The following is a 22,599-nucleotide window of genomic DNA, read 5'->3' as shown; positions in this document are numbered from 1 at the left end:
TGGCCCAAGTGCTTTGTCCCTTATATCCATTTGAGAGACCAGAAGAAGCTCCTGGCTCCCAGCTCCAGCCTGGCCCAGAGATTGCCATTGTAGCCATCTTGGGGAATGAACCAGCATATGAAAAATCTCTTAGTCTGCTGCAATTACTAATTCTCCACTTAAACACCAGGCTACCATACAGGAGCCTGTTTGTGTCCTGGCAGCTCCACTTCCCATCCAGCTCCCTACTTGTGGCCTGCGAAAGCAGTCGAGAACGGCCCAAAGCCTTGGGACCCTGCATCTGTGTGGGAGACCTGGAAGAAGCTCTTGGCTCCTGGCCTCAGCCTGGCTTAGTGCCAGCCAGTTGAGCCCTTTGTGGAGTGAACTAGCAAATGGAAGATATCTTTCTCTCTCTCTTTTTCCCTCTCTCTGTAACACTGCCTTTCTTTCTTCTTCTTCTTCTTTTTTTTTTTTTTTAGTATCTGTGAGAGAATTTTATTTTATTTTATTTTTAAAGATTTATTTATTTTTATTATAAAGTCAGATATACAGAGAGGAGGAGAGACAGTGAGAAAGATCTTCCGTCCGGTGATTCACTCCCAAGTGAGCCGCAACGGCCGGTTCTGCACCAATCTGAAGCTGGGAACCCCAATCTGAAGCCGGAAACCAGGAACCTCCTCTGGGTCTCCCACGTGGGTACAGTGTCCCAAGGCCCTGGGCCGTCCTTGACTGCTTTCCCAGGCCACAGGCAGGGGGCTGGATGGGGGAAGTGGAGCTGCAGCGATTAGAACCGGCACCCATATGGGATCCCGGTTTGTTCAAGGCAAGGACTTTAGCAGCTAGGCCACGCCGCCAGGCCCAAGAATTTTATTATTTTTTTTAAGATTTATTTATTTTTATTGCAAAGTCAGATATATATAGAGGAGAAGAGACAGAGAATAAGATCTTCCATCTGTTAATTCACTCCCCAGGCGGCCACAACGGCCAGAGTTGCACTGATCTGACTCCAGGAGCCAGGAGCTTCATCCTGGCCTCCCACATGAGTGCAGGGTCCCAAGGCTTTGGGCTGTCTTTGACTGCTTTCCCAGACCGCAAGATGGGAGCTGGATGGGAAGTGGGGCCACTGGGATTAGAACCGGCATCCATATGGGATCTTGGCGCATGCAAGCCTGCTAGGCTAATGTGCTAGGTTCTGAAATTTATTTTTGACATATTTTATTCAGATAATAGTTTCAACACACATGGTCCAAAACCACTCAAATAATAAATCAGATGTTAATCATTGGTCTTTAAACATTATAATCAACAATGCCACACTTGCCTATGATCGCTCTGATATAAAACCACATCCACACCCCAATAACCACCAAATCATCCAGCACAGCTTCTTAACTGTGAGCCCTTTGAAGCTACTAGGCTTTGAATTGCTGTAGGAATTCCAGCAGGGCTTAGAAGCAGCAGCTCAACCTTGGTGTAGTGCCAAAATGTAGCCAATCTAGGCTTCAGGTAAGTCACAGTAGCGTTCACCAACACGGCACTGTGAGGTTATGGACAAACTGGAAATAAATCAACATTTTAAAAAAAAGATGCTAACTGGAATGTCCACATCTCATGTCAGAGTGAGCAGGCTAGATAGTGGCCTCTGGTTCCTGACCTCAGCTTTCTGCTGCGGCAGACCTAGGAAGTAGCAGTGATGGGTCATGTAGTTGGTTCCTGACACCCATGGGGGAGAAATGGACTAAACTCCAGGCTCCAGGCTGTGGTCTCAGCCCTCCACAGCTGTCAAAAGCATTGAGGGAAAGAACCAGAGGAAGGGAGCTCCTCTGGCTCTCTCTCAAATGAAACAATAATAAAGATCTTATAATTAAATATATTACACTAAAGGAAAGGTGGAAAAAGTAGTGAAAAACCATCATTTTCTAGTTATTGTACTATGACATTTTGAGGTTATCCACATCTTCAGTGTGTGTAGGTACAAATGCCATAGTTGTCTGTGTGAGTGTGTGTGCACATCTACAAACTCCGTGCTCACTGATGTCCCGTTTAAAACTATCCATTGTTAGGCCCAGCGCCATGGCCTAGCGGCTAAGTTCCTTGCCTTGAACACACAGGGATCCCGTATGGATACCGGTTCTAATTCCAGCAGCTCCATTTCCCATCCAGCTCCCTGCTTGTGGCTTGGGAATGCAGTCGGGGATGGCCCAAAGCCCATATGGGGTCCTGGCTTCACATCAGCACAGCACTGGCCGTTGTGGTCACTTGGGGAGTGAATCATTGAACGGAGGATATTTCTGTCTCTCCTCCTCTCTCTCTCTTTCTCTCTCTATATATATGTATATCTCACTTTGCAATAAAAATAAATCAATCTTAAAAAAAAAAAAACCTAGCCATTGTGGGAGTATTTACACAACAGAAAACAATGGGACAATACAAATCAGGGCTGTTCTTTTCCTTAGGAAGCTTTTGTTAAACATTTACCAGCACGCCAAAGACCTGGCATAGAGATTTCCTAACTTTTTCCCTTTGCTTACTCTGTACTCCCTAACTGGGAAGCAGATCTTTGGGGAAGAGGAAATTAAAATCATCAACCTGTTTCTGCACAATCCCCCACCCTGGACTACCTGGGTTGGGTGAACTCTGGCCACTCCCTCCTCCCCGTCTCACTTCTTCACAGCTTCAGTGGCAGGCACCCAGCCTCACCCCGCCAACTGGATTGCTCCCAACTGGACTTTGAATTCTGAGGGAGTGCAGACAAGCCCCAAGTGAGAGTTCACAATGCGCTCATTGCACCTGCAGACCCTGAGGAGTGGTGGTGATGCCAGCAAGAGCACCTCATCAGCAAGTTCCAGAAGTATGACTTCAGCATGACCTTGGCAGAACCTCAGTCCTGTACTGCCGCCTGACCTGCTTGGCTCCTGATCGTCATTGAGGGAAAGCACAAGGGGAGCCCAAAAAGAAAAAGGAAATACTGGGAAGCAAAAGTGCATTTGAATAATGATGAAGGCATGTCAAAAGGATACAGAAGTCAGCTTAGAGGAATGCCTACTGCTCAAATAAGGTACAAACTTGAGAAAAAACCCAGCAGTGGGTTACAAACCATTGAGAAAAATAGAAATCCATGTTTTATCAAACACTCTTTTTTTTATAAAGATTTTATTTTTATTGGAAAGTCAGATATACATAGAGGAGGAGATACGGAGAGGAAAATCTTCCGTCCAATGATTCACTCCCCAAGTGAGCCGCAACGGCCCCTGCTGTGCCAATCCGAAGCCAAGAACTAGGAACCTCCTCCAGGTCTCCCAGGTGGGTGCAGGATCCCAAGGCATTGGGCCATCCTCAACTGCTTTCCCAGGCCACAAGCAGGGAGCTGGGTGGGAAGTGGAGCAGCTGGGATTAGAACCGGCGCCCATATGGGATCCCAGCGTATTCAGGGTGAGGACTTTCAGCTGCAAGGCCATGCCGCCGAGCCCTATCAAACACTCTTAAAATAAACATATGGGGAAGAGAAAGGTCTTCTTTACAGGAGAATGCCAACTAATACACATAAATGCAATACTAGAAATAAGAAGCAGCATGAGGCAATCATTACAGTACATTGATTCATATGGTACTCATCAATAGATTCTGTGGGTGTGTGGGTGGAAGTCTGATGGGGAACTACTATGTTGCATCAGTTTCGAAGTATTTCCCAGACAATAATTATTTACAAAGGGAAAAAGTGGAAGAAACTGGTAGACACTGTCTTACCCAGCTGTCCAAGGTTAACCTCATCCATGCTGGCTGTGAGCATGTGCCTCCTGGTGTGACACACTTAGAACACAGCACAATTTTTTTCTGTTTGGTGATCATGCCAAGAATTTCTAGGCCGGGACCTGAGCAAACACTAGACAGGCTCCAGCTAAGCAACATTCTACAAGGACGTATTCTTCAAAACTGTCAAGGTCATGAAGGATGGGGTAAGAGTGAGAGAAGGTTCCAGATTACAGGAACCTGATAAAGACACAGAATGTGGGATCCTGGACTAGAAAGAAAAAGGAGACACTGCAATGTTGGCAAAATGTGATGAGGGTCTCAAGATTAGACAGTAGTACATTAGCAAGGTCAGTTTCCTGATTGTAAGAATATTACAGCACAGCGCCCGTGTTAGGAAAATACAAAGATCTTCAAAAAATTTCAGGGAGGGAGAAGCAGTTGGCACAGCAGTTAAGTCACTGCTCGGGATGCTCACATCCCATACTGGAATGCTTGATGTTTATCCAATCCTTCTTCCCACTGCTGCATATCCTAGAAGGCAGCAGATGTTGGCTCAAGTATACGGCTCCTGGCTTCAGGCTGATGCAGCCCTGGCTGTTGTGGGCATTTAAGGAACAAACCAGCAGATGGAAGATCTCTCCCCATCTGTATGCCCCTCCTCCTCTTTTTCTCTGCACTTCAAATATAATTAAAAAAAATTCATGGGAAAGGTATGTTATTAAAAAAAACTGGATGGATTTCAAATGTACATTCTCCAAAAGAAACATACACACACATACAAATATATATCTGTATATGTATCTAAGGATTTATTTATTTGAAAAGCAGAATTATAGAAAGAGGTCTTCCATCTGCTAATTCACTCCAAAAATGACCATAATGGCCAGTGCTGGGACAGGCCAAAGCCAGGAGCCAAGAATTGCCTCTGGGTCTCCCATGTGAGTGCAGGAGCCAGTTGGACCATCCTCCACAGCTTTCCAAGGTGGATTAGCAGGGAGCTGAATCAGAAGCGGAGTAACTGAAGTTGGTGTGCGTGGGGGGGTGCTTTGCACAATAGTCTAGGAGCTAAATCCTCACCTTGCATGTGCTGGGATCCCATGTGGGTACTGATTTGTGTCCTGGCTATTCCACTTCCCCTCCAGTTCCCTACTTGTGGACTGCAAAAGCAGTAGAGGATGGCCCAAGGCCTTGGGAACCTGAATCTGCCTGGGAAACCCATAAGAAGCTCCTGGCTCCTAGCTTCATATCAGCTCAGTTCTGGCCATTGTAGCTACTTGGGCAGTGAATCAGCAGATGGAAGATCTTTGTCTCTTCTCTCTGTAAATCTGCCTTCCCAATAAAAAGAAATAAATCTTTTTTAAAAAATGTGAGCCCGGGGCCCGGCGGCGTGGCCTAGCGGCTAAAGTCCTCGCCTTGAAAGCCCCGGGATCCCATATGGGCGCTGGTTCTAATCCCGGCAGCTCCACTTCCCATCCAGCTCCCTGCTTGTGGCCTGGGAAAGCAGTTGAGGACGGCCCAATGCATTGGGACACTGCACCCGCGTGGGAGACCCGGAAGAGGTTCCAGGTTCCCGGCTTCGGATCGGCGCGCATCGGCCCGTTGCGGCTCACTTGGGGAGTGAATCATCGGACGAAGATCTTCCTCTCTGTCTCTCCTCTGTATATATCTGGCTGTAATAAAATGAATAAATCTTTAAAAAAAAAAAATGTGGGCCCGGCGGCGTGGCCTAGCGGCTAAAGTCCTCACATTGAACACCCCGGGATCCCATATGGGCGCCGGTTCTAATCCTGGCAGCTCCACTTCCCATCCAGCTCCCTGCTTGTGGCCTGGGAAAGCAGTTGAGGATGGCCCAATGCATTGGGACACTGCACCTGCATGGGAGACCTGGAAGAGGTTCCTGGTTCCCGGCTTCGGATCGGCGCGCACTGGCCGTTGCGGTTCACTTGGGGAGTGAATCATCGGATGGAAGATCTTCCTCTCTGTCTCTCCTCCTCTCTGTATATCTGACTTTGTAATAAAATAAATAAATCTTTAAAAAAAAATGTGGAAAGCCAGGACTCAAACCAATGCCCATATGGAATTCTGACACTGTAGGAGATGGCTATATCTGCTATACCACCAGGCCAGCCCTCAGTAAATTTATATTTAAATTCCCCTTCGGGAGATTGGGACTGTAGAGTTGTAGGCTAATCAGAGTGCCTACATCTAGTGCCTATGGCACTAGAATCCTGTATGAACACTGAGTTTTGTCCTAGTTGCTCCACTTCTAATCCAGCTGCCTGCTTATGGCCTGAAGAAAGCAGTAAAGGACAGTTCAAGTCCTTGTGCCCCTGCACCTGCAATGGGAGACCGAGAAGAAGCTCCTGGTTTCTGATCAGCTTAGCTCTAGTCATTATATTCATTTGGCAAGTGAACCAGTGAATGGAAAATATCTGCGTCTTGCCTTCTCTCTGTAATTCTGCCTTTCAAATAAGAGTAAAATAAATTATAAAACTTCAATTTCTCTTTCTGAAATCCATTTAGTCACGCAGAATTATTTAGGATTGGGTCCAGCTCAATGGTTCAATTGGCTAATACTCCCCATACAATTGCAGGGATCCGGGCCTGTCATGGTGGCCTAGCAGCTAAAGTCCTCACCTTGAACGCACCAGGATCCCATATGGGCTCCAGTTCTAATTGCTGCAGCTCTACTTCCCATCCAGTTCCCTGCTTGTGGCCTGGGAAAGCAGTTGAGGATGGCTCAAAGCCTTGGGACTCTGCACCCACGTGGGAGACTCGGAAGAGCTCCTGGGTCCTGGCTCTGGATCAGCTCAGCTCCAGCTGTTGCAGTCACTTGGGAAGTGAACCAGTAAATGGAAGACCTTCCTCTCTGTCTTTCCTCCTCTCTGTGTATCTGACTTTGTGATAAAAATAGATAATTCTAAAAACAACAACAACAACAATAATTGCAGGGATCCATATAGGTGCTGGGTGAAGTTCCAGCTGTTCTACTTCCCTTCCAGTTCTCTGCTTGTGGCCTGGGTTAGCAGCAGCCTTGGGACCCTGCACCCATGTAAGAGACTCGGAAGAAGCTCCTGGCTCCCAGCTTCAGATCAGCCCAGCTCCAGCCATTACAGTCATTTGGGGAGTGAACCAGTGGACAGAAAATTTTTGTCTCTGTCTCTCTTTTTCTTGGTAAATCTGTCTTTCCAGTATAAATTGTTCAGAAAATTGGAAAAAAGAATTTATGGTTATATCATGACAACTTTCACACTGATCATAAAAAGTAATTGTAAGAGCATGAATATGAAGCTCTGGAGCTGTGGCCTAGCGGCTAAAGTCCTTGCTGTGAAAGTACCTGGGGTCTTGCAAGATTACCACCACCAACAACCTGGCTAAGTAGGACTCCTGGTGTCTTCCTAATCCTGAGACCTGCTCCAATCGGAAGTGGGAGAAAAGTTGTACAGACAACGGTGCTGCCTCAGCAGTGTCACAGGAGGTGGAGACTGGTGAGCCAGGAGCTGGGGCTATGGAGATCATGGTGGAAATCTAACATAAGAACCCAGATCTGGAACTCGCTGGAGGGAGTGACATGAGTGACTGTAAACAAAGAGTCTTGTTCAAACTGCAATAGTAAAATCGAATTCTAGATCTGTGGGTGACACAGCTTAGAAACCTGCCCCAAGGAGAAGATTCTGCTAACCAGAAGTACAATGACCAAGAGCAAAAGAATAGACAAAGGCACAATGAATATTACTGAAGACCTGCCTGCAAAGGAGCAAAACTCTATGCCAACTTCAGAGTTCACTGAGGAAGACATTGAGAAAATGGAGGATACAGAATTCAAAACACTTGGTTTTTTTTTATTATTATTAATCTTACTTAGTTGCTTAGGGTACTAAGGGTCAAGGGTTACAGGAAAGTGGGTAATACCATTGTTTCCACACTAATATCACCCCCCCGTATCTGGGATCAGGGGAGAAATAAAGGGAAAAATCCCACCCAGCCTCCCTCCCGTCCCAGGTCCCTGATGTGAGGCGCGCTCTGAGGGTCCTGCTTAAGCAGTTTTGACAGTTCAACAGGTCTGAATTGTTGCCAATCTCACCATTCCAATCTCGCCATTCCAATTGCAACAAAATATATTCAGAATCTATTGGCTGACATAGTCCCTTCATGGTTGGGGTTCTGAGATCGGCAGTTCAGTTGGAGGGATCTCCAGAAACTTCACCTGAGGTGTTCCCAGACCTGATTCTTGTGTGTGCTTGCCAGTACAGGGTCCAGCACAGTCTGTCGCGCCAATCAGCTTATGCACATGCTGGTCGTTGCAATTGCTGGGTCAGTTCTGTTTCCAGCCCTGTCTTCCACGCAAACCGATGGGTATTGCAGTCCAGCCCGATCCTGTCCACTTCATACTCGACCCTCACCCAAACCAGTGGGAACTGCAGGCTAGTTGGGGCGACGCCCCATAACCCCCACCAGGCCTGCCTCCTGCCCTGTTTCCCATGCTTGCCAGTATGTACCACGGATTTGTTCAGTCTCTCCCACATCTCATTTAGCTCTCATACATGTCAATGGGCATTGAAGCCTAGTTCAACCCAACCAACCTACTATCCAGTCCATACACAAACTGATGGGTGCTTTTCTGTCTAGCCACCCCGTCCCTGTCCTGGTTCTCATGCTCTCCAGTGGGAGTGGTGACCCAAGAGGGATGTGCCCACTATCTGCATACTAGGCCACTCCAAATTCTGGATTATGCACTCTCCAGATGGTTCTGGAATTGAATTTGACAGATTAAGCCCCCAGTTCCAGCCTCTGCCAGGTGGTGCTCTGGCAAAGCCCAACCAACCCTCACCCATTCTAATTTTTGGTTGCACCAGTCGGAACAGTCAGCCCAGCCTGGCTTTTCCCTGATTCAGCTCACATGAGGCCAACAGGTGTTGTAGCCCTGCCTGGTCTGGTCTGCCCCCATCCTAACTCACGCTTCCCAATGGGAGTGGTTGTCCAGCAGGGGAACCCACATTCCCCCTGCCAACTCCGCCCCCTCCCTCCCTGGTTCTCACATGTGCTGATGGGGCACTGCGACCACATCTAGTACGAGTCATCTCACCTTGGCATTCCGTGACGTGCACTGATTTGTGTCGCAACCAAACCTGGCCTGATCCACACTCTATTCTGGTACTCAGATTCACCAGCAGGTGATGTGAACAGGTTCAGCGTGGTCTGCCCCCCACCTATGCCAAATGTATGCCAGTGGGTATCTTCCTCTGGCCTGGTCTAGGTTGCTCCCTGTTGCGGTTTTTGCGCTCACCTGTAGGGACTGTGTTCGAAGGAGGAGCTTCCCAAGCTCCTCCATCAGAACCTCTCCCTATGTCAGATCTTACGCATACTGGTGGTTCCATGGGTCAGCTCTCATTGCTGGCCTTCAATCCATTCCAGTTCTTGATGTTGGATGTTTCAGCCCAGCCAAGGCTTATCCATACCCAGACACTGCTCACACATGGCTCAGTAGGGACAGAGACCCAGCCTAGTCCGTCCTACATCTACCCGGGTTCTCCAGAGGATCAGATGGTACTGGCATCTAGCCCGGCTTGGTGCGCCCAGCTCCAGTTCATGTTTGTGCCAAGGGAGATTGCAGCCATACCAGACCAGAATGCAGCCCCCACTCCAGCCCCTGCACTCTCCCGTGGAAATCTCAACTCAGCAGGGGTGTACTCTCATAGCTCCCCAACTGAGTCTATTCCCAGCCCTAGATTACACGCGCGTACCAGTGGTTATTTTGACCCAATTGACTAAGACCCCCATCTGTTTCAACCTTTGCCTTCGATGCTGTGGCCTAGTATCCTTGGCTTATGTAGACCAGAATAAGAGCCTAGTTTGGCATGACGTGTGCTCCATCCTGGTTTCTATTCTTTCTTGTCAGTTGGGGTTTGCTTGGCCCTGCCCGGTCCACCCCCTTCCAGTTGCAGCCCGGCCCACCTCATATCCTATTTTAGGATGCACCTTTGGGTGCTGCTGCCTTGACCTGCCCAGACTGCTATTGGTTCCTTTACCTGTAAGTGATGGCAAGTGCCATGGTCACACCTAGCTCAGCCCATCACCACCACAGCTCGCAAGCTAACCAACGGAACTCGTATTTCCACAGGGTTGGGCTCACACTTCCCCCACAGAGTTTACCCCAGGTTTGAGTTCTCTTGCATGCTGATAAGTGTCTTGACCTGCCAAGTGTGACCAGTCCACTATTCCACCACCCAGTCAGATATTGGTACCTAGCCCTGCTAGACAGGCCTCCATCCATAGCTTTGGTGTGGACTGGTGTGTGGCAGTGATGCTCTATGCTAACAGCCCATCTCAGGATTGCTAATTGGGCTGGTGAATCAATCTGGCCCAAACAGATCTTATGGACATTCCCCTCCAAACCATTAGGTCTCAGTTCCCACGCTTGTTCGAAAGTTTCATGACCCCATTACTGGGAATCACCTAGAATTCATCTCTCACCTACACTAACACTATCCTTATCCACTAATACTGTGCTTATCCCTAGGCAGCAATTACATATCCTAAAAACCCCAGAGTTCGTTGCTGTGTGGCCAGCAGGCAGAGCCTGGCACCATTTGGTGCACTGGCTGCCCAAAGCCAAGGACTCAGTCACTGCCTTTCAGCAGTGGCTTTGGCCTGAGTCCTCAGCATTGGGTCCAGCCTGGCAGGGGCATCCCTCACAGCCGCCACACTGTCAGGAGCTGCTTCAAAACACTTGTTATAAAGCTTCTTATCAATAGCGAGAAGCACTTAAAACAGGCATTAAGGGAATTTAAGGAATATGTCATACTGGAAATGAATCAAATGAAAGCTGATACATTAGAAATGAAAAATACAGTGGAGGGCCCGTCGACGTGGCCTAGCGGCTAAAGTCCTCACCTTGAAAGCCCCGGGATCCCATATGGGCGCCGGTTCTAACCCTGGCAGCTCCACTTCCCATCCAGCTCCCTGCTTGTGGCCTGGGAAAGCAGTCGAGGACGGCCCAATGCTTTGGGACCCTGCACCCGCGTGGGAGACCTGGAAGAGGTTCCTGGTTCCCGGCTTCAGATCGGCGCACCAGCCCGTTGCGGCTCACTTGGGGAGTGAAACATCAGACGGAAGATCTTCCTCTCTGTCTCTCCTCCTCTCTGTATATCTGACTTTGTAATAAATAAATAAAAATCTTTAAAAAATAAAAAAAAAGAATACAGTGGAGCAAATTAAAAGTACAGTGGAGAGTCTCCAAAACAGAATTAAAGAGGCAGAAGAAAGAACCTCAGAATCGGAAGATATTTCCTGTCACCAGAAGGAAACAAACAAAAAGCTGGAAGCAGAGCTGGATCAGGACAAAAAAACTATTCAAGAATTGGAAGACACTATTAAGAGGCCTAATATAAGAATTATGAGAGGACCTGGCATGATAGCGTAGCGGTTAAAGTCCTTGCCTTGATTGCACCAGAATCCCATATGGGCGCTGGTTCTAGTCCTGGCAGCCCTGCTTCCCATCCAGCTGCCTACTTGTGGCCTGTGATTGCAGTGGAGGATGGTCCAAGACTTTGGGATCCTGCACCCGCGTGGGAGACCTGCAAGAAGCTCTGGACTTCTGGCTTCAAATTGGCTCAGCTCCAGCCATTGCAGTTATTTGGGGAGTGACTCAAAGGATGAAAGATCTTCTCTGTCTCTCCTCCTCTCTGTATATCGGACTTTGCAATAAAAATAAATAAATCTTTTTTAAAAAGCAGTAAAATAAATCTTTTTTTAAAAAAAGCATGAATATTGTGCCCTGTGGTGTGGCCTAGCTGCTAAAGTCCTCACCTCGAACACACTGGGATCCCATATGGGCACCTGTTCTAATCCTGGCTGCTCCACTTCCCATCCAGCTCCCTGTTTGTGGCCTGGGAAAGCAGTCAAGGACGGCCCGATGCCTTGGGATCCTGCACCCGTGTGGGAGACCTGGAGGAGGTTCCTGGCTCCTGGCTTTGGATCAGCGCAGTACCGGCCATTGGGCTCACTTGCGGAGTCTATCATTGGACGGAAGATCTTCCTCTCTGTCTCTCCTCCTCTCTGTATATCTGAGTCTAATAAAAATAAATAAATCTTTAAAAATAAATAAATAAAATAAAGGGGTAGGTGAGGTGTAAGAGATCATCCTGAGGTTACCAACTCCTATGTACTTCATACACTGGAATGCATTTAAAAAAAAAAAAGCATGAGTATGAATAAATGCTAACTACAGAATTTGGCCTAAGGGATGGAAGTTCTTTGCACTCTTGCAGTTTTTGTGTAAATCTGAAATATTTTCAAATAAATTAATTCTTAAAAAGAGAACTAGGGATGCTTTCAGATGGGAGAATTCCTTTCAGCCTACAAACATGCTCAAATCGCTCCCACACCAAACAAAGCAACGTTAAAAACAAGACACAACTAATACAGCCTCATGTCATTGTCACCATTTCCTGCTTGCTGGGCATCAGGATGTAGCTGAAACACCACAGGGTCAGGGATCAGGAAGCCCCTGTCCCAAGCTAGCTCTGTCATGCCCTGCTTGTGTGACTGCAGCCAGAACAGCTAACCTCTCGGAGCCTCGGTTTCCTTATTTCTAAGCGGGGAACAGCAGCTTCTTGCTTATGGAGCTGCTGCGAAGGTCGCATGAGCAACTGCCAACGAACCTTCACATTAACTCCTGGCCACCCAAGTCCTGCCTTCCCAACTGCCCCGTGTAGGACTGCATGCTGACCACAGCCCTGGCCTGCCCATGGTCTCTGCATCTCCTAAACTTTTTCAACCTGTCGGGTCTCTCTGCCTGCCAATCCAGGTCAGGTGATCCGTCAAACTTGTTCTGGCCTTCCTTTTCCTCTTCATCAACTTGCTCTTCCTTTGGGAACCCTGACCCTGTTGTGCTAAATGACAACTCCACTCACCTCAGTACGGTATTCTCTCAGCTTTTCTAGTTCCACCTGAGTATTCCCAGAGACACTGCAAATTCCTTTTGGATAAAAACAAACTAATCTCTTCTTACTTGCTTCTCCAATTCTCTCTTTTTTTAATTGAAATTATTATCTTCCTCCTTTTAAAAAAAGATTGACTTATTTTTATTGGAAAGGCAGATTTACAGAGCGGAGGAGAGACAGAGAAGATCTTCCATCCACTGGTTAACTCCCCATGTAGGGGCAACAGCTGGAGCTGAGCCAACCCGAAGTCAGGAGCCTCTTCCTGGTCTCCCAGGCAGGTGCAGGGTCCCAAGGCTTTGGGCAGTCCTTGACTGCTTTCCCAGGCCACAAGCAGGGAGCTGGATTAGAAGGGAAACAGCCAGGATTAGAACCTAGTGCCCATATCTTGAAGTTATTTATTATCATTATCACTTGCAAGAAACATCTTTTAAGGGAATGATGTTACCCTAAGGACTTCACTATGTTTCATAAGTTTTTTTGTTTTTATTTTTTTATTGCAAAGTCAGGGAAGTGGATGGGATGCAGGGCCGTTGGGATTAGAACCGGTGCTCATATGGGATCCCAGTGTGTTCGAGGTGAGGACTTTAGCTGCTAGGCCACCGTGCCAGGCCCCTTCCCAAACCCTCCCCCGTTTTTTCTTCTTCAATTTGAAAAACAGAGTTACAGGTCTGGCGTGGTGGCCTAATGGCTAAAGTCCTCGCCTTGAATGCACCAGGATCCCATATGGATGCTGGTTTTAATTCCAGCAGCTCCTCTTCTCTTCCAGTTCCCTGCTTGTAGCCTGAGAAAGCCATCAAAGACGGCGCAATGCCTTGGGACCCTGCACTCCCATGAGAGACCTGGAGAAAGTTCCTGGCTCCTATCTTCAAACTGGCTCAGTTCTGGCCATTACAGTCACTTCGGGAGTGAATCATCAGACAGATGATCTTCCTCTCTGTCTCTCCTCTCTCTATATATCAGACTTTGCAATAAAAACAAATAAATCTTAAAAAAAAAAAAGAGTCCCATGACATACATTCTACTTTATTTCACCTTATAAGGCTAGAATTTAAACTAGAAGCCAACTTTCCTTCTCTGTGTAAATCTGCCCTTCCAATAAAACAAATAAATGTTAAAAAGAGAGAGAGAGAGAGAGAAAGCCTAAAGAACTTTGTGCCCAAAGTTGCAACGCACTTAAATGGTGGAACTGGGATTTGATAATAAGCTTAAAGTTCATTCCTGCGATCATTCTCATTAGACTGTGTAGATCTCATCATGAATTTCCATATATAACTGGATTTTTTTTTTTTTTTTTGTATTTGAAAAGCAAAAACAAAAAAGCAAAAAACAATCCACCATGGTGGGAGGGTTTGGGGAGGGGTGGGGAGAACCCAAGTATCTATGTAACTGTGTCACATAATACAATGTAATTAATGAAGTTAAATAATAAATAATTAAAAAAAAAAAAAAAACAGATAGACTGAGAACTTCTGTCCACTGGTGTAGTCTCCAAAATGCTTGCAGGAGACATGACTGGGGCTGCCTGAAGCCAGGAGCTGACACTGCATCTCCCATGATGGGCAGCAGCAACCATCACCTGCTGCCTCCCAAGGTGTGCACTAGCAGGAAGCTGAGGTGGAGGTGGGATGGGAACCCACCTGCCCCAAGCAGTGGCTTGGCTGCTGGGCCAAACGCCTGCCCTGCCCAACAACTCATGATTTGTCAGTCAGTTTTTTCTTTGTTTACTGTAGGACATTCAGAATCTGCTACTGTGGGAGACAGAGCCAGTTGAATCTCCCCTGAAGGCACCAAGAGCAGTTGATATGGAGATGAATGAACAGGAAACCTCCTGGTTCATAGGTTAGTTAAAGGACCTGCTAGAGGAACAAGCTATGTATTTAGAGAATGTCCCTTGCTGTTGAAATGTAAATGGATCAAGCCCCTCCTCCCTTTTTTAAAAAGTCTGATGTTGTTAATAAACTTTGGCTATTGACTATCAGTCAGCAGAACATGCATATTATTTTCAGGTTCTGTGTACCAAGTCCATCCCTGCAGGCTAACGAACAAGTGGCGCCTGAACAGGGAAGTGAATGAAGAAAAGAAAACGCGGCGGAAACCCTCACAGAAAGAGGTGAGTGGGAAAATGGGCCAGAACCAGTGTAGAGCACAGTCTTTTATCTCTCTTATGCAGAAATTTTTAGTGAAAAGTGGAGCAAAGGTAACTAGGCAGTAACTGTGTTCTTATTTAGAGGTTTCTTGTGAATGTGACCCTTGATCCCCAGATGAAGGGACATTAGAAACTGGATTTAAGAATTTTACCCAGAAAAATGGTGAAAAGTCCAGAAGAATAGAAGATATTCAAGTTAGTTTTTGGATTACATGGGCTTTAATTAAAGCTGTTAAAATAATTTTAGAAGGGGAACCTGCAAGAAACTCCTCTAACAGGAGACACTGCCAAAATGTAACTAAAAAGGAAATGTCTTATAGTACAGATGAGGAAGAAAAAGAAAGGGAACCCTTAAGAGGTCCCCCTAACAAGAAAAGCTGCTGTAACACGGCTAGAAAAAAATAGCTCATGCTACAGATGAGGAAGATGAAAAAGAACATGTGATAGACCCTCCTAACAGGAAGCGCCACGCAACACATCTAAAAGAGAAAGGCCTTATTCTTCAGATGCGGAAATTAGAAAAAGAAAACTCAGGAGAGACTTCCCTAATGGGAGGTGCCATTATAACGTGGCTAGAAAAGAAACTAAAGCTTTCCATGTTAAAGCTAAAGTCCCATGATTTCTCTGAATCCTCTAGTGAGGTAAATGAGGATGGGATAAAATAACAGTTAAATATCAGCCCATGCCATCTAATTCTTAAATCTGGTCAATGACGTGTCCCAGTGTTTGATATTCCCCGTAGACCTCATGAGTTACGATCACTTTTCCCAATCATACTTAACCAAGAAAATAATCAACCTGTATGTGAGAATCTAGATTTTTTTTAAACTTACTATTTTTATTGCAAAGTCAGGTATACAGAGAGGAGGAGAGACAGAGAGGAAGATCTTCCAGCTCATGATTCACTCCCCAAAATGACCTCAACGGCCGGAGCTGAGCCAATCCAAAGCCAGGAGCCAGGATCCTCTTCCAGGTCTCCCATGTGGGTGCAGGGTCCCAAGGCTTTGGGCCGTCCTCCACTGCTTTCCCAGGCCTTAAGCAGGGAGTTGGAAGGGAAGTGGGGCTGCTGGGATTAAAACAGGTGCCCATATGGGATCCTGGTGCATTCAAGGCAAGGACTTTAGTAGCTAGGTCACCACACCGGGTCCAAGAATCTAGACTTTAATATCACAACAGCTTTTTTTTTTTTTTTTTAAATAGATCTGTATTTTTTTTTTAAGATTTATTTTATTTTTATTACAAAGTCAGATACACTGAGAAGAGGAGAGACAGAGAGGAAGTGGAGCTGCCGGGATTAGAACCAGCAGCCACATGGGATCAAGGCGAGGACCTTAGCCACTAGGCCAAGCACTATCACAACAGCTTTTAAGAAAGCTTGTGGGGCTCGGCAGTGTGGCCTAGTGGCTAAGGTCCTCGCCTTGATCCCATATGGCCGCTGGTTCTAATCCCGGCAGCTCCACTTCCTCTCTATCTCTCCTCCTCTCAGTATATCTGACTTTGTAATAAAAATAAAATAGATCTTTAAAAAAAAAAAAAAAAAAAAAAAGCTTGTGCATCCTTTGGACCCACTTCTTCATATGTGTTGGAATATATAAAGGCTGGAACCAGGGAGCAAACTGGACTCCTTACGATTTTGAAGTAATAGCAAAAATAGGGCTTTCTCCTTCTCAATATTTACAGTGGAAAATGTGTAGGAGTGATATGGCTAAGGAAAAATTGTGATCCTTAGGAGCATCAGGTTGGCAACTTCCTGGAGGGGGAACAATTGATTTATTCTATGTTGGTTGGAGATGCAGTGGATTACTACAGAGCAGAAAATACAACTACCTCAAGCTGAGCTCACCCATACAGGGATGCAGCACTGTGGACATGGAAGAAAACTGAAACTGGGTCTGAATTTGCAGGCAGTTATACAAGAGTCATACAGGGGGCTAGAGAAGCTTATGCGGTTTGATTCCATAGAAAAAAACTATTTAGCGGAGAGGACACTAGGAAATTATTATTACAGCAACTAGCTGTTGATAATGCCAATGAAGACTGTCAGGCAGCTAGTAGCCCTATAAAAGAGTCAGAAGATCTTGTGGGTTACCTGAAAGCTTGCCGGAACATAGGGACTTTCAAACATTGTGCCCTTCTGGCAGTGATAGAAACCTTTGCTGTTCAGAAACAAATGAAGGCTAAATGTTTTAATTGTGGCAAGCCAGACACCTTAGAAAACAACGCAAAATGCTTCCTTTAACTCAAAAGTACTGTGCTGGTACTTCTGTCACTCTCCTAGAATATATCCTACATGCCAACGAGGCCAGCATGCCTGTGACTAGGAAATTCCTGGAGGGGCCAGCCCCAGGTCCCACACATTCAGAGGTTTACAAAACAATAATATCCTATTCAATTTGTGTCTGCAGAGAAGTACAGACTTAAAACTGCTACTGTCTCAATGCCCCATATGTGCTCCTCACCCTGCAGGTATAAATCCTGGAGGATGAAATTCCAATCAGTTGTGGTGAATGCATGTTATTCACATGTTCTCTGTCTCACTGAGTTCTCATTGTTTAAAATTAACAGAAGTTATGTTCTTGCTTTAAGGAGTATTTGGGTGATGGCATGATGTCAGGATAAGGTGAATGTTTGCAGTTTTGTTACTGCATGTCTGTTAGGAATAATTTACATTGCTGAGGAAGCTGGAATACAGGTCTTAAGTTTAACAGCTATATTTCACAGTAATTACCTTTTTTTTTTCTCTCTCAAGGTTTTGATTCAGCCCGGATAGCTCAGTTGGTAGAGCATCAGATCTTAAACTGTTATCAAAACTGATTTATTGATCTGTCTTGAACTAAGATTGCAAACAGAGGTTTCTTTGATTCATGCAACTTAAATTTCTAATAGGTTCTTTTTAAAATATTTTAATTCATTGATGCATTTGTGCTCAAGTTTGATTCTCATTACTTTCTCTAATATACAATTTACTTCTAATTGTTAACCTTTGCTCGTTTCTGAATTCACAGCAGACATCGGACTTTTGATAGTTTTCATTGATATTTTTTACTGAGAGTAAGCAACCTGGTGGTTCATACTTGTTAAATGTGCACATCACACCTTATAAACCCAATTGTTTAAAAATAATAATTAATTAATAAAAAGGGGTGGGATGCCCTCCAGAGACACTTTATTTATGTTTTTGACACAACTTTAAAAATTTGCCTTTTGGGCCCTGCACAGTGGCCTAGCAGCTAAGTTCCTCGCCTTGAATGCACCAGGATCCCATATGGGCGCCGGTTCTAATCCTGGCTGCTCCACTTCCCATCCAGCTCCCTGCTTGTGGCCTGGGAAAGCAGTGGAGTACGGCCCAAAGCCTTGGCATGCTACACCCACATGGGAGACCTGGAAGAGCTCCTGGTTCCTGCTTTAGATGAGCTCAACCATTGCAGTCATTTGGGGAGTGAATCATGAGCTGGAAGATCTTCCTGTCTCTCCTCCTCTCTGTATAGCTAACTTTGCAATAAAAATAAATCATTTTAAAAAATTGCCTCAAGGAGACATTAATATTCCTGCTGATAAACATTTTTCTACATTCACTGGTAAGACTTTACAGATTCCTGTATAGATAAAACTACTAACAATTGGTATTCTGGAACACCAATAACCTGTGGAAAAGGTTATTCTCGTCTCTAGAATTTCCTGATGAATCCTAAAAACTGTGGGTTTCCCTATGGCTCATCTGACCTCAGAAGTGCAACAATTCCCTTGAATACAACACTGCCCCAGGAGAACAAGATGGAATCCCCAATGGAACTGCCTCTAAGAACTGAAAAATAAATAAAACAAACAAACAAAAACAAACAGGTTTGTTTATAATATTCTTTTAATTCCACAACAGGTCAGGAGTGCAGAGAAATCTTCCACCTTCTTAGAATGTTTGATGAATGTATAATTGTTAAGATTGTAATAGGTGATTTATAGATAACAGATTCTTAACTGCCTTAGACATTAAAAAAAGTATAGAAACTGCAGTGGGATCCAAGAGCAATCCTGATAGCCTCTTAAAGAAGGTCCTGTGTACAGAGCAGGAGTGGATCCCAGGGCGGAACAGGAAGATAAGAGGAGGTTTGTATCCTAGTCTTGGAGTCCCCCGGAGGCCTCCAAGTGCTTTTGCTGCAGAAGCAGCGGATATTTCAAGGATTATCAGTATGGACACAAAGGACCAAATCCTGACTGCCAAAGGGATCACAAGAAATTTCAGTGCCTTGATAGGCGAAGAACTCTGAGGTCAGTCATTTCCTATCGGATTTCCCACATGGAATTAAAGAAGCCCAGTACCCTCCTCACAGGGTCTGGTGACACCAGAACAACAGCCAGGAGCCCTGCGTGCTTCTCAGAGATAAAAGGATTGTAAATTTCCTCCTGGACTGAGGAGCTTTTTCTGATCCTTACTTAGTTCCAGCTTGGCTCCCAGTCCTCTCTTGCACTGACCATCAGGGTCGCTCAGGAACCCCAAAATTAGTTCAGATAGAGAGAGACTAATAAAAAAAAGTCAGCTAGCCTATAATCACTCATCCTGTACCTTACTGATCAGGCTTCCTATTTGGCTTTTCCTTTTTTTTTTTTTTTTAAGATTTATTCATTTTATTACAGCCAGATATACACAGAGGAGGAGAGACAGCAGAGAGGAAGATCTTCCAGCTCATGATTCACTCCCCAAGTGAGCCGCAACAGGCCAGTGCGCGCTGATCCGAAGCCGGGAACCTGGAACCTCTTTTGGGTCTCCCACGTGGGTGCAGTGTCCCAATGCATTGGGCCATCCTCAACTGCTTTCCCAGGCCACAAGCAGGGAGCTGGATGGGAAGTGGAGCTGCCGGGATTAGAACCGGCGCCCATATGGGACCCCGGGGCTTTCAAGGCGAGGACTTTAGCCACTAGGCCACGCCGCCGGGCCCCCTATTTGGCTTTTCAGACAGAGAGAGACTAATATATAAAGTTTGGAACAGCCAGGAAAAAAGCCAGCTAGCCTATAGTCGCTCAGCTTGTATTTACTGGTCAAGCTTCCTATCTGGCTTTTCCTAGATTTCACTGGGTAGAATGTAGAGTTCAGTTCTTCCTCACCTGCTAAGTTATTGGGGATCTCTCTGCTCACCTGCTAAAACTTTTCTATTCTTCAATTGTTAATATATGGCTTGTTAGAATTATAAAACTATTTTGATTATCCTAAAGTGCATGAAGTTCCATAAAATCTTACTTGAAGATTTTCCCAAAAAAACTTTGCTCAATTCAAAACTGTTAATACTAAACAAGATATAACTACATAGAAAACTCGATGTTAAACTTGTATTCAGCTGTTATATATGATGGACTTATAGTCTGATTCAATGATAATCCTTTCACCGTTTCTGTGCCATTCCATCTGATTTAGGCTATCTGTGCAATTCAAGGAAGCTTCATGAGTTTCGTTGCCTTTATTGAGTTGATTGTTCATGCATCCTTCCCTATCCTATGTGACTCTCAGTCCATAAAAGTCTGATGCCATTAATAAACTTTGGCTATCTCACCAAGCCGGTAATCCACACGTGTTATTTTCAGGCTCTGTGCAATAAGTCCATCACTGCAGGACAGCAAACAGTTTACCAATGTTACTTTGTTCAGTCAACCATCTCATATATCTTGATACGTGGTGCAAGTCTTTTTGTTTTTAAAATATTTATTTTTTTGGGCCTGCCGTGGTGGCCTAGCTGCTAAAGTCCTCGGTTTGAATGTGCCAGGATCCCATATGGGCGCCAGTTCTAATCCTGGCAGCCCCACTTTCCATCCAGCTCCCTGCTTGTGGCCTGGGAAAGCAGTGGAGGACGGCCCAAAGCCTTAGGATCCTGCACCTGCATGGGAGACCCAGAAGAAGCTCCTGGCTCCTGGCTTCAGATCAGCGCAACACCGGCCGTTGAGGTCATTTGGAGAGTAAATCATCAGCTGGAAGATCTTCCTCTCTATCTCTCCTCCTCCCTGTATATCTGACTTTGTAATAAAAATAAAGTAAGTCTTTAAAAAATATGTATTTATTCTTATTGGAAAGGCAGATTTACAGAGAGGAGAGAGAGAGAGAGAGAGAGAGGTCTTCCATCCACTGGTTCAGTCCTCAACTGGCCACAATGGCCAGCGCTAAGCTCATCATTAGAAAGTACTTGGGGGCCCAGCAGCGTGGCCTAGCAGATAAAGTCCTCACCCTGAAAGCACAGGATCTCATGTGGGCGCCAGTTCTAATCCGGGCAGCTCCACTTTCCATTCAGCTCCCTGCTTGTGGCCTGGGAATGTAGTTGAGGATGGCCCAAAGTCTTGGGACCCTGCACCCATGTGGGAGACCTGGAGGAGAAGTTCCTGGATCCTAGCTTCTGATTGGCTCAGCTGTGGCCATTATGGTCACTTGGGGAGTGACTCCTCAGAGGGAAGATCTTCCTCTCTGTCTCTTCTCCTCTCTGTATATCTGACTTTGCAATAAAAAAAAAAAAAAAAAAAAAAAAAGAAAGTAGTTGGGTCTCTGTACCTAGGGTTCCTGGCTTCAGATTGGCTCTGCCCCAGCTGCAGCAGCCATTTGCAGAGTGGACCAGCGGATGGAAGATCTCTCTCTCTCTCCATAAATCTACCTTTCAAATACAAATAACTTAATGTGATACACAGTGGGTTAGGGGGAAATGCATTACAGTTCTAGATTGTGAAAATTCCCTAACGTCACCTCCTGAAGCCCATCACTGCATTCCTTTTTTCTTATGTACACAATAGCCTTTTAAAATGGGAGGTATTACTTTGAAACCTGCAACGTTTTTTGTCAGCAAACACAAATTTGGCTTCTGTGTGTGTGTGTGTTAATTAAATAAAACACTATTTTTTTCTTTACAAAATTCAGCAGGTACTACAGGGTGCTTTCCGAAACACTTCCCAGCTAACCCGTGGCAATGGTAGGGATAACCTTCTGAAGCCCTGAGTCTTCCGCAGCTTCCTACAGTACAAGCGTAGCAAGGCTATTTCGGGGTCCCATTAGAACACTTGGCTGGGATTTAAATCCTGACAAGGTGGCGTTCTGCCATCACTCACTCCTGAAGAGAATTCCGGATTCCAGAACTATCGTCAGCCTTGGTCTTCCTGCCCTGGCCGCTGCTGGGCGTTTTTGTCGTTCTGCCGGCAGCACCGCTCGTTTCGGGTTCCCAGGGGTGGAGGTGGCGGCCTGCTCGCCCCGGTCCGGGGACGGCCGTGGACCCCAGCCTGAGGTGGGCCCAGCGCGGGGAGGACGGCCGGTGCGCGTGCGTGTGCGTGTGCGTGTGCGCCGGCTTCTGAGCGGCCGAGCCCTGGGGAACTGTGACTTTCGGCAGGCGCCCGGAACGTTCTTCCCTAATTGCTGTTGTTTCTCAGGGGAGCGTTTTAGCTGTCAGGCACGCCCCTCACAAACATGGTTGCCGCGCACCGGAAGTGGCCGGTTCTTTTGCTGACATCCGTTCTTCCGCGGGGCGGAAACGGCATGTCTACCTATGTCCCGGGCCTTTCCCCTCCCCTTGCCTTACAGGACCCCATGAGTAAGCTGTGGCGGCGCGGAAGCACCTCTGGGGTAATGGAGGCGCCGGAGCCGGGTAAGCGCGGGTCGATCGAGCCATCCGGGCCTTCTTCGGAAAGGTCCTTTGTGCCCCGGAGATTCCAGACTGCGGGTGGGAAGGATGGGGCGGTGCCGTTGTTATGGTAACGGGGAGGCCCTCCGCAGCGGGGCGTCCCCCCCGCCCCGCTCCGCCCCGCCGAACCCCGACC

General features: G+C 46.3%; 1 protein-coding gene across 1 annotated transcript in view; it reads right to left on the bottom strand.

Annotated features, from left to right (window-relative positions):
• Positions 1-21,916, bottom strand: part of RTKN (rhotekin) — a 37,716-nt gene extending 15,800 nt beyond the window's left edge. Inside the window, exon 1 of the mRNA XM_058667724.1 lies at positions 21,898-21,916. The gene's annotated coding sequence lies outside the window, so the exon portion shown is untranslated. The remainder of the gene's footprint in view (positions 1-21,897) is intronic.
• Between the last annotated feature and the right edge of the window lie 683 nt (positions 21,917-22,599).

This window comes from Ochotona princeps, chromosome 8, assembly GCF_030435755.1.
Source record: "Ochotona princeps isolate mOchPri1 chromosome 8, mOchPri1.hap1, whole genome shotgun sequence".
Classification (NCBI taxonomy): domain Eukaryota; kingdom Metazoa; phylum Chordata; class Mammalia; order Lagomorpha; family Ochotonidae; genus Ochotona; species Ochotona princeps.
The sequence above is the reverse complement of the archived record's forward strand: the minus strand, read 5'-3'. Positions and strand labels throughout refer to the sequence as shown.